Source organism: Barbus barbus (assembly GCF_936440315.1).
Source record: "Barbus barbus genome assembly, chromosome: 13".
NCBI classification, from domain to species: domain Eukaryota; kingdom Metazoa; phylum Chordata; class Actinopteri; order Cypriniformes; family Cyprinidae; genus Barbus; species Barbus barbus.
In genome coordinates this window covers 10,858,858-10,875,179 of record NC_136741.1, presented here as the reverse complement: position 1 = coordinate 10,875,179, position 16,322 = coordinate 10,858,858, and positions in this window count along the sequence as shown.

Here is a 16,322-nt window from a genome sequence, read left to right as displayed (position 1 = left end):
TATTTTACATATATTTAGGATTAAAATCATTTTCCAAAATTTGTTTTAACACATTTGGATGTACAATTATATTTTTTATTTGAATAAACGTGAATTTATATGTATTTTGTAGCCCAAAGTGAGCTCAATATGAAGCCTTGAGAGCATGTGACCTAACATGTGCTAATGTCTCCTTTACTACTTAGTTACCAAAAATGTGAAGCACGTGGCTAATAAATTTAGATTTTACTGGTTGAAGGGGATGTCATTTGACATCACTAAAATAAAATTTTGTTGGTTGAACATTAATATTGTATTTTAAATGCAATTTTCTTAGCGTCATTTATAAATGACGATACCCCATATAGGGTTAAAGTGAAAAGTGAAAGTGATGTGACATACAGCCAAGTATGGTGACGCCCAGGGAGCAGTTGGGGGTTCGGTGCCTTGCTCAAGGGCACCTCAGTCGTGGTATTGAGGGTGGAGAGAGCGCTGGACATTCACTCCCCCCACCTACAATCCCTACCGGCCCGAGACTCAAACCTGCAACCTTTGGATTACGAGTTACTAACCATTAGGACACGACTTCCCCTTTATTATGACTTTAATATTTAATATACAGAAATATGATGAGTAAAAATGTTACAATCAAATAGCAATTGCAATATTTGTTAAAATAACTGCCATATGATTTTTGACTAAATCATATAGCTTACTACAAATGCTACAGAATGTCTGCTTAGGCAGTCATAATTAGCATACCTCAAATAGCAGGCCATCACCAGACATGATGACCAAAGCATCCCACTGAGACAAATCTGACTCCCGCATCAGCTCACGTGCATGGTTCTGGCGTTCTGGAAAGAAACAATGTAGGTCATGCAGCTGTTTTCTAACCTACATAAAATTGTACACAATGATAGGGGAATATTAGGGGAAGTCGTGTCCTAATGGTTAGAGAGTCAGACTCGTAATCCAAAGGTTGTGGGTTCGAGTCTCGGGCCGGCAGGGATTGTAGGTGGGGGGAGTGAATGTCCAGCGCTCTCTCCACCCTCAATACCACGACTGAGGTGCCCTTGAGCAAGGCACCGAACCCACAACTGCTCCCCGGGCGCCGCAGCATAAATGGCTGCCCACTGCTTCCGGGTGTATGTTCACGGTGTGTGTGTGTTCACTGCTGTGTGTGTGCACGTTGGATGGGTTAAATGCAGAGCACGAATTCCGAGTATGGGTCACCATACTTGGCAGTATGTCACTTCACTTCATGATTACAAAATTGCTCATTTTAAACAGGTTTCTATTTAATGAAAAATTATAAAAAAAAAAAAAAAATCCTTCTGGGGTCTGAAATAGAGGAGTTTTGGTCAATTTTGATAGTTAAACAATATTTTGCCGAGTGTGTTTTTGTGCTGGCACCTTGGCTGATTTAGGTCTGTCATGGATAAATAAATATGACAATAAAACCAGCAGTAGGTGGCAGCACGTCCTTGTTTCAATAAATGACTTACTGAATCATTCATATCAAACAATTCGTTCAAAACGGCTGATTCAATAGAAACTAAACAAGTGAATGGACCGTTGAATCACTGGCTCACTCGATTTATTCAAAAACTGATTCATTCACGGAATGAAACACCGTGTTGCTGCCGTTATATAAAACTAATAGCACATTTGTGCTTGTGGCCTCACGCACATGTGCTAATATACAGAAAAGTACATTGCTTGTGCAATGAATATAAAAACTCATACATTGGTATTTTTTGTTTCATTGCTGGAATGAACTGTTTTCTAATGGGCTTCATCGCGTGGTGAATGCTTTTGGACTCTCAAGACGTGTTTCTCTCTCTCTCTCTCTCTCTCTCTCTCTCTCAAAGTTGTATAATATCAGCTCTCCTATCCTCTCTTGGTCCCTCACAGTCACACACACATACATTATGTCAGGAGAATGTCTTTAAATTCTAATCAAGGAAAAATCATACCTTCTGTTGCCGCCTTTTTAAAAAACTTAAAGTTGCGCTTGAACCTTCTGCGCGAAAAATGACGAAATTGTTTCTGCTTGTGCGCAGCTTCTTACAGTACCAAGTTCTGATTGGCCAATCGCCTTTATTTAGTTCGTAAATGATCATAAGTAGAGAATTTTAACATTTCATGTGCATAAGTTTTACGTAATACACTAAATTAATAGTAAGTAATTTTTATTTATACAGTATAGCACATTTAAACATAGCAAAGCTACCCAAAGTGCTTAACAATGTAACTCTTAAATGAGAAAAGAAAACAGAAAAGAAGCAAACTCATCAAAGACATCCAATAAAACATCAATAAATTGAAATTAAAATGCTAAGGAAAAAAGATGTTTTCAATCTTGATTTAAAACTGGTAATGGAAAGTGCAAGGCGGCAGTTTAGAGGCAATTGGTTCCATAGAGGAGGGGCATTGACTGAAAAGGCTCTGTCACCCTTGGTTTTCAAACGGGAACGAGGGACAGATAAAAGATAAAATAAATATCTGAGATACATTCCAGCAATGGTTGAATGGACTCACAAACTTTTAGTGGGAGGTACAACTGTGTATCATCGGCATACAGATGAAAAGAAACATTGTGCTTCCTGATAATATCCCCCAGAGGGCGCATATATAATTGTGGCAGATGATGAGGAAAACTTGCCTAGCTCTACAGAAAAACACCTGTCTTTAATAAGAGATAAGAGTTGAACCATTGTAAAGCTGTGCCCCTGATACCGATCAGATGTTCTAACTGCCCAATAAGAACATTATGATCCACGGTATCAAAGGCAGCTGTAAGATCAAGTAGAATCAGTACCACATTTTTACCGGCATCTACTGCAACCAAAATATCATTGAACACTTTAAGCAAAGCAGACTCTGTACCGTGATAAGCACACTGTTAAAAATTTATTGTAATTTTACAGGAAATTCCTGGCAACTAATTGCCGTGAATTTATAGCAAGTAATATACAGGTAATGTACTGTTATTTTAATACAATAAAGTATTGTATTTTTACAGCAGTGCTACTGGGATTATAGTAGCATTATTACAGTAAAATGCTGTAATTTAGTACAATTTACTGTATATTTACTGCAACTCAGTTGGCAGGAATTTCCTGTAATTTTACAGGAGAGAATTACAATATTGTAATTCAATATACTGTGTATCCTGTTATTTGTAAATGTTACAATAAAATACTGAAATGTTCCACAATTAAAACCAAAACAATGGCAACTTTTCTTTTTTTTATTATCACAATGTGCAACACCACATCTTACAAACTTATTTTATCTTATTTTATCTTTTTAACATCTAGTGAGGAGTTAGTAGTCTTAATTTTGTTAACGAGATCAGAGAGTTTGATTAAAGAGACATGTTGAAAATGACAAAATAAAAATGGACTAGCAGGCAAATTTAAAGACAGGTCTGAGAGCTGTGAAGTAAAAGATAAGCGAATGTCACTCACTTTATCAACAAAAAATGTCAAAAATGTCTCCCTAGAATACTGGGAATTCGGATTAATTACTGAATTTATTGTGGAGAATAAAATCTTAGGTCTATGTCAGTGTGCAGAAATCAGATCTGAAAAATATTTTGATCTATATTTTGATGGAGCAACAGAAGTTAAAAATTCAGAAAACTCACTACACAATTATTTATATATACGGAAGCAGTGTGTCACAAGTAGCAAATCAAGTTTCAAATCTTTATTGTAATTGTAACATGTACAACGAAATTAAAGTGCCACGCCATCCAATCAGTGCATCACTCATGATCAACAACATATAAAAAGCCCCGATCTCTTATTGCACATCAAATTATGTTTTAGCAGCATTGAGTGTGGTAACTGCTGTAGGATAAAAACTGTTCTTAAATCTAATTGTTACTCGTTTTAATTACTCTGTATCGTCTACCTGACGGCAGCAATTCAAAGAATGAATGTCCGAGGTGTGAAGTGTCCTTTATTATCCTTTAGAACCTACACTCTATTAAATCCTCCTGCTCCCCTGATCTGGAATTTCATATGCTTCTGTGTCGACCATTCTGGCTACCGAGGGAATTTACAGCGATCATAATCACAGCTGTTTACATTCCCCCTCAAGCCAACACAGACCAGGCACTCAAGGAACTGTATGGGAATATAAGCGAGCAGGAAACCGCGTACCCAGACGCGGCGTTTATTGTTACGGGGGACTTCAACAAAGCCAACTTCAGAACAATAGCTCCAAAATACTTTCAACACATCACCATCAACACGCGTGGTGATCGTGTACTTGATCACTGCTACTCTCCATTCCGGGACGCCTACAAATCGCTCCCCCGCCCACCTTTCGGCAAATCGGATCACTCTTCCGTTCTGCTCCTGCCTGCTTATAGGCAGAAACTGAAACGAGAAGCACCCACCCTCAGGACAATTCAATGCTGGTCGGACCAATCAGACGCTATACTACAGGACTGTTTTGATCACGTGGACTGGGACATGTTCCGGGCAGCGTCTGATGACGACATAGAGGCGTACTCAGATACTGTAACGAGCGCACTTTCCTTTTCTGTCGCAGATGTAACCCGATCCTTCCGACGAGTGAACATCCGCAAGGCTGTGGGTCCCGATGGCATCCCAGGCCGTGTGCTCCGAGCATGCGCATTCCAACTGGCCGGGGTTTTCACAGACATTTTTAACCTTTCCCTCTCTCTGTCCGTGGTTCCCGCATGCTTCAAAAAATCCACCATTGTGCCCATTCCAAAGAAAAATAAAATCACATGCTTGAATGACTGGAGGCCCATTGCTCTGACACCCATCTTCAGCAAGTGCTTTGAGAAACTCATCAGAGACTACATCTGCTCTGTGCTGCCTGACTCACTGGATCCCCTACAATTTGCATATCGCAGAAACCGTTCCACAGACGATGCTATTGCCTTCACCCTGCACACTGCTCTCTCCCACCTGGAAAATAAGAACACCTATGTGAGAATGCTGTTTGTGGACTACAGCTCAGCATTCAATACTATAGTGCCTGCCACACTGGTTGAGAAGCTCCAGACTCTGGGACTAAACGGATCTCTGTGCAGCTGGATCCTGGACTTCCTGACAGGCAGATGTCAGGTGGTCAGAATGGGCAACAACACTTCATCCCCGCTGACCCTCAACACTGGTGCTCCTCAGGGCTGCGTCCTCAGCCCACTCCTGTACTCCCTGTACACACATGACTGTACAGCAACACACAGCTCCAACGTCATCGTCAAATATGCTGACGACACAACGGTGATAGGCCTGATCACTGACAACGATGAGACGGCCTACAGAGAGGAGGTGAGAACCCTGACTAAATGGTGTCAAGAGAACCACCTCTCACTCAACATCGACAAGACCAAGGAGCTGGTGGTGGATTTCAGGAGACAGAGCAGAGAACACACACCCATCACCATCGACATGACACCTGTGGAGCGAGTAAACGGCTTCAAATTCCTCGGTGTTCACATCACTGAGGATCTCACATGGTCCGCTCACACAGATGCAGTGCTGAAGAAGACACACCAACGCCTCTTCTTCCTGAGACGGCTGAGGAAGTTTGGAATGAGCCCCAGCATCCTCAGATCATTCTACACCTGCACTGTGGAGAGCATCCTGACCGGCTGCATCACCGCGTGGTTTGGAAACAGCACTGCTGGCAACCGCAAAGCTCTGCAAAGGGTCGTGCGAACTGCCCGTCACATTGTTGGAGGTGAGCTTCCCTCCCTCCAGGACATCTACACCAGGCGGTGTATAAAGAAAGCCCGGAGGATCATCAATGACTCCAGCCACCCGTCCCACAGACTGCTCTCTCTGCTGCCCTCAGGAAGACGTCTCCGCAGCATCCGATCCCGCACTAGCCGACTGAGGGATAGCTTTTTTCCTCAGGCTATCAGGCTAATGAACAGTCGAAATTAATACACCCTACAGCACACTCCCACTTTACAATATACCACGCACTGCACTTTAATTCCATACAGTTCAAACTGGACTACCAGTACACTACTGCACAAATACAACAATCTTTTTGCCAGCACTGGATACCATCCAATGCACATCCATGACATTTGCACATCCGGTTATATATAATCTGCTGCATCTTCGCATATTACTGTGTGTATATAACGTAGAATGTGTACTACATACTGTGTATAATGTGTATCGGTAACTGTATGTCTGTCTAATAGTACACTGTGTGTACTGAGTATATGTATGTGTATATTACACATTGTCATCTGTATAAGTCTGTACGTATGTATGGTAATGTCTATATGTAAATTGTTTCTGCAGTGTCTGGAGCACGCTCTCAAGAATTTCACTCACGAAGGCACATGTGCTGTGGTGATGTGACAATAAAAGTGATTTGATTTGATTTGATTTGATTTGATTTGATTTATCAGGGATTGAAATAAACTTTTTCACTCACCAGCCAATTTTGCTACTAAATTAAGTTACCGGCCATTCATAACCTCTACTAGCCAAAAAATGAATAAAAAAATAAAAAAAACCACTGAAATAAACAAACAGCTTGAGGCTGTCTACACTGGAAGTGACAAAGCGACCGTTGTAAATCATTTTGTGTCAGTACTAAGGGTGCAATATTGACAAAAAAAATCATCTGAACAATCTAGAATATCAAAATTAACTGAGGGTGGCAGATCCTTTTTCTGTTTAGCGCCCAAACTCTGGAACAATCTACCTAATACTGATCGGGAGGCAGACACACTCTGTCAGTTTAAATATAGATTAAAACCCATCTCTTTAACTTGGCTTACACATAACACACTAATACTCTTCTAATATTCAAATACGTTAAAAGATTGTTTGGCTGCATTAATTAGATCAACCGGAACTGGGAACACTTCCCATAACACACAATGTACTTTTTTACATCGTAAGAAGATTGACATCTACGCTAATATTAGTCTGTTTCTCTCTTATTCCGAGGTCACCATAGCCACCCGATCTGGTCCGTATCCAGCCCAGATGGTCACTGCACCAGTCACCAGATCCAGTTCGTATCCAGATCAGATGGTGGATCAGCATCCAGAGATGACCTCTACAGCCCTGAACGTCAGCAGAGACCAGGACACCTAGATGAGCCCCAGAGACAGATCCCCAGTGAGGACCCCGCCACATAGACAGCCATCGGGAAAAGACCACAGGAACCAGTTGAGCTCTTACAATCTGACTTTGCAGCACGTTTGGAGAACTGGCCCCCCGACTAAGCCTGGTTTCTCCCAAGGTTTTTTTCTCCATTCTGTCACCGATGGAGTTTTGGTTCCTTACTGCTGTCGCCTCTGGCTTGCTTAGTTGGGGACACTTCATTTCCAGCGATATCATCGGCCTGATTGCACAGACACCATTTAAACTGAACTGAGCTGGACGATGACATCACTGAATTCAATAATGAAATGCCTTTAACTGAAAATTGAGTGTTTAACCTTATCATTTTACATTATGGACACACTATTTTACTATTTTGATCAGGGCTTAAAAACGAAAAAAAAAATCCATTCGGTTCACTCCGAGCAGGATCGATATTATAACGTGTCTGTTCTTGCGTTCCTCATTAAACAATACGTTCCGAAAACGGTTTTCTAGAAAAAATACCGGTTAATAAAACGTTATTTTATTACACGTGTGATAGATAGATAGATAGATAGATAGATAGATAGATAGATAGATAGATAGATAGATAGATAGATAGATAGATAGATAGATAGATAGATAGATAGATTGATTGATTGATAGTGTGTGCGCCTTTTAATAACATGTTTGGCATTATGTTTACAAATGATTGAACCAAATTCCGTGTTCGACTCATTTGAACTTCTCGTCTTTAAACCCGAAGGAACTCGTCACCTGGAAACTCGTTACAAATGCGCTAATAATTTTTTAAAAACAATTTTCTTGTTTGATAATACTATAGCGAAATAAGCCCCTTCAAGACCATCCGCTTAACATCCTGACCACACGGCTTAATCTGCGATAAAAACCTGTTGACTTATTCCTTACCTAATATGCATAATAGCCTATTATAGGCTATTTTCACTCAAACAAAACAGAACTCCAGATAGTTATGATTTTACATTTAATGCATAAAAGTAAAAGGAAACGTAATGCATTGTAACATTATAAAACAACAACAGATTTTTTTTTAACATTTAACACAACAGATCAACAACTTAAATTATAATATACCAAATAGGCTACTGGAAAAACTGGATGGGTGTCACATGTCGGTTTTCCTTTCAGTTCTGTTTTGACCTTATTTGGTAGTTCCTGTTCTTATTTAGTTAATTAGTAATCATCATTTAGTCTTGTCACCTGTGTTTGATTAATTATCTAGTTTGCTCCTTTGTTTCCTGTTTCTTTATAAGCATTCAGTTTTGTCCCTATCCTTGTCGGTTCTTAAGTTTACAATGGTTCATGTGTGTTGATGCTAAATAAATATATATTTTGTTATTCATCGTTGTGGGCGCCGATTACTACAACCACCAACCGTGACAGAAGAACCGACCTCTTACAGAAGACGAGAACTGCTCAGGAAGCTGGAGCTTGTGCCCGTTGTTTGCGGGGGTTCACGCCGCCGTTCGCGGCTCGCCCCTGCCCGTGCTGCGTGGGATGTCGGGCTGCCTGTAGCGGAGTACCCTGGCCACCCGTTTTGGGGACAACGGGTCGCCATTCGCCGCACACCCTTACCCACCGCCCCAATGAAATTCGTCCCGCCTGAGACGGCGATGAATGTTCCGCCCGCGGCGAGGAGGATTCCGCCGCAAAGGGCGATGAACGTTGCGCCGTCCGCGACGAAGAGGATCCCGCCATACACGGCGATGAATGTTCCGCCTGCGGCGAGGAGGATTCCGCCGCAAGGGGCGATGAACGTTGCGCCGTCCGCGCTGAAGAGGATCCCGCCGCCTATCACGGTTCACCCCGAACCACCGAGGAGGGAAAAACAGGTGCCGGTAGGGATTCTGATAGAGTTTGAGGGCATGTCAGTCCCTCCAGTGCCTGCTCCTCGCCAGTGCCCTCCAGTGCCTGCTCCTCGTCAGTGCCATCCAGTGCCTGCTCCTCGCCAGTGCCATCTAGTGCCTGCTCCTCGTCTGTGCCCTCCTATCCCTGCACCTCGCAAGAGGGTCCCGTCCAGCCCACCTGAGTTCCCGCTGGTCCCGTCCAGCCCACCTGAGTTCCCGCTGGTCCCGTCCAGCCCACCTGAGTTCCCGCTGGTCCCGTCCAGCCCACCTGAGTTCCCGCTGGTCCCGTCCAGCCCACCTGAGTTCCCGCTGGTCCCGTCCAGCCCACCTGAGTTCCCGTTGGTCCCGTCCAGCCCACCTGAGTTCCCGCTGGTCCCGTCCAGCCCACCTGAGTTCCAGCTGGTCCCGTCCAGCCCACCTGAGTTCCCGCTGGTCCCGTCCAGCTCCGCGCCTCCCGTGCGCCCTCTAATGTCCGCGCTGCAAGAGCGCCCTCTAATGTCCGCGCTGCAAGAGCGCCCTCTAATGTCCGTGCTGCAAGAGCGCCCTCTAAAGTCCGCGCTGCAAGAGCGCCCCCAAGTGCCCGTACTGCCAGAGCGCCCTCCTGCGTCTCCGCTGGTCCCGTCCAGCTCTCCTTCGTCTCCGCTGGTCTTATCCAGCTTCGCGCCTCCCGTGCGCCCTCAAGTGTCCGCGCTGCAAGAGCGCCCTCAAGTGTCTGCGCCGCAAGAGCGCCCTCCTGCGTCTCCGCTGGTCCCGTCCAGCTCTCCTTCGTCTCCGCTGGTTCTATCCAGCTCCGCGCCTCCCGCGCGCCCTCAAGTGTCTGCGCTGCAAGAGCGCCCTCAAGTGTCTGCGCTGCAAGAGCGCCCTCAAGTGTCTGCGCTGCAAGAGCGCCCTCCTGCATCTACGCTGGTCCCGTCCAGCTCTCCTTCGTCTCCGCTGGTTCCGTCCAGCTCCGCGCCTCCCGTGCGCCCTCAAGTGCCCGCTCCTCCAGAGCGCCCTCAAGTGCCCGCTCCTCCAGAGCGCCCTCAAGTGTCCGCTCCTCCAGAGCGCCCCCAAGAGCCCTCTCCTCCAATATGGCCGCCTGAGGGGAACTTTCCCAAAGAAATTTTGGGGGGGGGCCATATAGCCTCAGTTTGTGTGGCCAGGCCAAAGGCCAAGGCCACAAAGGACCCAGATCCATCATGGCCTCCCGAGGACCCCGATCCGCCATGGCCGTCCGAGGATCCCGATCCGCCGAGGCCGCCCGAGGATCCAGATCCACCATGGTCGCCCGAGGACCCCGATCCGCCATGGCCGCCCGAGGACCCCGATCCGCCGAGGCCGCCCGAGGCCGCCCGAGGACCCCGATCCGCCGAGGCCGCCCGAGGACCCCGACCCGCCATGGCCGCCCGAGGACCCTGATCCGCCATGGTCGCCCGAGGACCCTGATCCGCCATGGCCGCCCGAGGATCCAGATCCACCATGGTCTCTTGAATCTCCAGTCCCGCCATGGCCTCCCGAATCTCCAGTCCTGCCATGGCCTCCCAAGGCCCCTGATCCGCCCTGGAGGCTTCCCTGTTCTCCTCCCTGTCCGGATCCTATGCCAGCCTCCAGGACGCCCGCCCCCCCTCCCCGATGTTACTGTTACGGTGCGGGCGATATCTGTCACATGTCGGTTTTCCTTTCAGTTCTGTTTTGACCTTATTTGGTAGTTCCTGTTCTTATTTAGTTAATTAGTAATCATCATTTAGTCTTGTCACCTGTGTTTGATTAATTATCTAGTTTGCTCCTTTGTTTCCTGTTTCTTTATAAGCATTCAGTTTTGTCCCTATCCTTGTCGGTTCTTAAGTTTACAATGGTTCATGTGTGTTGATGCTAAATAAATATATATTTTGTTATTCATCGTTGTGGGCGCCGATTACTACAACCACCAACTGTGACAATGGGCTTCAGCAAAATATTTTATATTAAAAAAAAAAGAGTCAATCTATAGCCTACTTAAAGTCCATATACTTTGGGTTTAAACGTACAAAGAGAATGTCCTCTAGGATTGGATAGGCTTCAGCAAAATTTATATTTTATATATAAAAAAATGCAGTCATTCTATGGCCTACTTAAAGTCCATACTTTTTGTTTAATCGTACAAAGAGAATGTCCTCTAGGACCTGTGCATTCATTGACGACCTCAGAGGGGAAAGAATGTACTTGAGGCATGAAAATGCACGCTCAACACTTACTTGCGTTACAGGTAGCGCAATTACATTCATAGCAAGTTTGTGCAAATCTGGCTTAGTGGTAGCAACGCTTGCCCAGTATTTAAAAAGACACTCACTTCTCTTAAGACGGTGGTTCTCTCGAATACATATCCAAAGCAGATGAGATTGACACTCGAGTATGTTTTACAGTTGTGATTTCTTTTTCTTTTGCCATCAGCAGCTGTTCGATCTCGTCGTCATCAACGGAGACCTGCGATGGACTACGTTGTACAGTGTTGTTGTTTGCCGACAAATTTTGAATGGCATCCCAGGCACGACTTAAGTGAATTTTTGCCCTTTCGGATTGAAGATCGCTGAGGAAAAACCTGTATCTCGGATCGAGAAATAAAGCAGCCACAAAGGCATCGTTGTCAAAAAGCGTTGTTTGTCGTGACTTAAGACATTGAACCAGTCGTTTTGTAAAAAGATTGTCAATTCTGTCGGTGCACAAGGCGCAATGAAGCCAAACACAGTAGAAGTTCCCGGCGGTGAGCTGTTCCGACTGAAGGCTTTTCGTAGCAACTTTCGCTGGTTTTAAAGCGCTTATCAAGTTGGCTATTGCTTCCCATTCGTTTCCACTTAAATTTATTTCTTTAATATTTGGTGACATGTCCTGGCAAAAATTCTTGAGCTCCAAAAGCCGCTCTAGCATATCGTGTGTTGAATGCCAGCGCGTTGGGCAGTCCACAATGGCTCTCTTTAGCCCCATCCTTTTTAGAAGAACAACTACGTTCTGTGTGCGTAACTTTTTCGCAACACGTCTCGCTTTAGAAAGCAAATTTGTTGACCGTTGCTCTTTTAAAGCATCATCAACTGCCAACTGCAAAGTATGAGCTGAACACCGCACACTGCGCAACACATGTTCTTGCATCACAGAATCAAGTTCGATGGCCAAATCCGGTACCAATTCCTGACTTTCGTCTTGGATATCAGTCTCATCCCCATCCTCTTCTTTATCCATGGTATCAGCCTCATTTACCTCATTACACATGGTGTCCTCTTGTATGTCAGATAGTAAAGATACTGCCTTTATCATATTAGCGCCATTATCCGAAGTTATTGAATAAACTTTCCGTAATTCAACATCATATTCGTGTAAGACATCTTGCACGACGGATGAAATGTATTCGGCCGTGTGTCTGTCACGGCCAAAGTGCGCAGAACAATTTTTTTCTCCGTCAGTGTATTGTACATTTACGCCCAGAACTGATCGGTCTCTGCATGTGGCAGAATCAATTTTAAGCATTAGTAGCCTGCCTTTTAAGTCATTTTTCAGTTCTTCTCTGCCCTCCTGAGCAACACTTGACACCATGTCACGGATATTTGAGGAGTTGATGACGAAATTATTTCCCATAGCGTTTTGTAGTGGCTCGATAATTTTTCTAAAGCCAGTGTCTTCCATTAATGTAAATGATCTCCCGTTGACCGTCACAAGCTCTATGCACGCGTCTTTTAGACATTCTGGAGACATTTGAACATGTAGGCCTGTTGTCTTTGGCTTTTTCACTACGACCGCGTCTAGAGTCGTTTGTCCATCAGCTGCTGACCTTTTATTGCTGGTCGAATCAACATATTTCGTTGGATGTTTACGTTGAATGTGTCTCTGCAGGTTACCGCCATGATTCCCAGCTATTTCTGCCCCGCATCCTTCAATATTACAGATCGATTTATCAGACGATTTGTCATATGAAAAAAATTGATGAAAGGGATTTTCTTTATGGCGACCCATCTAAAAACAATAGACAATCAGTAATTTTTTGTAATTTTAACTACAAGTTTTAATTAGGCTACAATAACTTAAACCTAAACATACCTTTGCACATGAAACACGCGGGGGCCAACGACATCAAGCTGCGGCAGACGGAGACACTGAAAAGGGACTACAGGAGCCTGATCGAGACTGTATGCAGCACATCGCCCGCGGCGACGATCATCGTGTCAGGACCGCTTCCCACGTATAGACAAGGAAACGAAAGGTTCAGTAGACTGTTTGCTTTAAACGAATGGTTATCGTCATGGTGTAAAGAACAGAAACTGCTCTTTGTTAATAATTGGAATCTTTTCTGGGAGCGTCCTAGGCTTTTCCGTGCTGATGGCCTGCACCCCAGCAGAGTCGGAGCGGAACTCCTGTCGGACAACATCTCCAGGACGCTACGCTCCATCTGACTAGTAAGCCAATTCTCAAATAACTGCTATGATGACTTTTGTTCTACCCACTTAAAAGATAGAAGTACTTGCGTTGTCCAATCTATACAGACTGTGTCTGTTCCCCGAATAGCGAGGTCAAAATATAAATTTAATGCAGGATCTAGAAAAAATCTGACCGTGATTAAACCAGAAAAACGCAAAATAAATGAACAAAAACAATTTTTAAAACTTGGGCTCCTAAATATTAGATCACTCGCACCCAAAGCAGTTATTGTAAATGAAATGATCACAGATAATCATTTTGATGTACTCTGCCTGACTGAAACCTGGCTTAAACCAAATGAATATTTTGGTCTAAATGAGTCTACTCCACCAAGCTACTGTTATAAACATGAGCCCCGTCAGACTGGTCGTGGCGGCGGTGTGGCAACAATATATAGTGATATTGTTACTCAGAAAACAGGATACAGGAGGTTTAATTCATTCGAAATACTTCTGCTTAATGTTACACTGTTAGATATGCAAAAGAAATCTCTCCTATCTCTTGCTCTGGCTACTGTGTATAGACCGCCAGGGCCATATACAGATTTCCTAAAAGAATTTGCAGATTTCCTCTCAGATCTACTAGTTAATGTCGATAAACTGCTAATTGTCGGAGATTTTAACATTCACGTTGATAATACAAATGCGTTAGGACTTGCGTTTACTGACCTAATAAACTCTTTTGGAGTCAAGCAAAACGTCACCGGGCCCACTCATCGTTTTAATCATACGCTAGATTTAATTATATCGCATGGACTTGATCTTACGATATAGATATCGTACCTCAAAGTGACGATGTTACTGATCATTTCCTTGTATCGTGCATGCTGCCTATTACTGATATTAGTTATATGGCTCCGCGTTATCGTCTGGGCAGAATTATTGTTCCAGCCACCAAAGACAGATTCACAAATAACCTGCCTAATTTATCTCAACTGCTCTGTGTACCCATAAATACACATGAACTAGACGAAATGACTAGCAACATGGGCACTATCTTCTCTAATACATTAGAAGCTGTTGCCCCCCTCAAATTGAAAAAGGTTAGAGAAAAATGTACTGCGCCATGGTACAACAGTTATACCCATTCTCTCAAGAAAGAAACTCGTATTCTTGAGCGCAAATGGAGAAAAACTAAATTAGAAGTTTTTAGAATTGCGTGGAAAAACAGTATGTCCAGCTATAGACAGGCTCTAAAAGCTGCCCGGGCAGAGCATATCCGCAAACTCATAGATAATAACCAAAACAATCCAAGGTTCTTATTTAGCACAGTGTCTAGACTAACTAATAAACAGACACCACCCGATCTAAATATTCCCCCACAGTTCAATAGTAATGATTTTATGAATTTCTTTACTGATAAAATAGATAACATCAGAAATACAATATCAAATGTAGATTCTACTGCGTCTAGTATTTCAGCTTCACTCATCGCACCCAAAGAAAAACTGCAGTGCTTTATAACTATAGGACAGGAAGAGCTAAATAAACTTATCAGTGCATCTAAACCAACAACGTGTTTGTTAGATCCTGTACCTACTAAATTACTGAAAGAGTTGTTACCCGTAGCAGAAAAACCGCTTCTCAATATTATTAACTCATCGTTATATTTAGGTCACGTCCCAAAACCATTCAAGGTGACGGTTATTAAGCCTCTTATTAAGAAACCACAACTAGATTCAAATGAACTGGCAAATTACAGACCCATTTCAAATCTTCCGTTTATGTCAAAAATTTTAGAAAAAGTTGTCTACTCAATTATGCTCCTTTTTGCAAAAAAATTATCTCTGTGAAGAATTTCAATCAGGTTTCAGGCCCAATCATAGTACAGAAACTGCACTTGTTAAAATTACGAATGACTTACTACTTGCTTCAGATCAAGGCTGCACCTCATTGCTAGTATTTCTTGATCTTAGTGCTGCGTTTGACACTATAGACCATAATATACTCATAGATCGATTACAAAACTATATTGGTATTCAAGGACAGGCTTTAAGATGGTTTAGATCCTACCTGTCCGATCGCTACCACTTTGTTCATTTAAATGGGGAGTCATCTCAATTATCACCAGTAAAGTATGGAGTACCACAAGGATCTGTCCTAGGTCCTCTGCTATTTTCAATTTACATGTTGCCCCTTGGAAATATTATTAGAAAACACGGGATAAGTTTTCATTGCTATGCTGATGATACTCAATTATATATCTCAACAAGACCAGATGAAACTTCTCAACTATCTAAGCTAATAGATTGTGTAAAAAGTGTAAAAGATTGGATGACCAATAATTTCCTCCTACTAAATTCAGATAAGACAGAGATATTACTTATTGGACCAAAAAACAGTACACAGAATCTCGTGGATTATAATTTGCAACTAGACGGATGTACTGTTACGTCCTCTAAAGTCAAAAATCTGGGTGTTATTTTAGACAGCAACTTGTCCTTTGAAAATCATATTTCCCATGTTACAAAAACAGCATTCTTCCATCTTAGAAACATTGCCAAGCTTCGAAACATGCTACCTGTTTCTGATGCAGAAAAGCTAGTTCATGCATTCATGACCTCTAGACTGGACTATTGTAATGCACTGCTAGGTGCGTGTCCTGCATCTTCAATAAACAAGCTACAGATAGTCCAAAATGCAGCGGCTAGAGTTCTTACCAGATCAAGAAAATATGATCATATTACTCCAATTTTACAGTCTCTGCACTGGCTACCTATTAAGTTCCGTATCATTTACAAATTATTATTACTTGCCTATAAGGCCCTAAATGGTTTAGCACCTGCGTACCTAACTTGTCTTCTACCACGCTATAATCCAACCCGCTCTCTAAAGTCGCAAAACTCTGGACTTTTGGTAGTACCTAGGATAGCAAAGTCCACTAAAGGAGGTAGAGCCTTTTCACATTTGGCTCCCAAACTCTG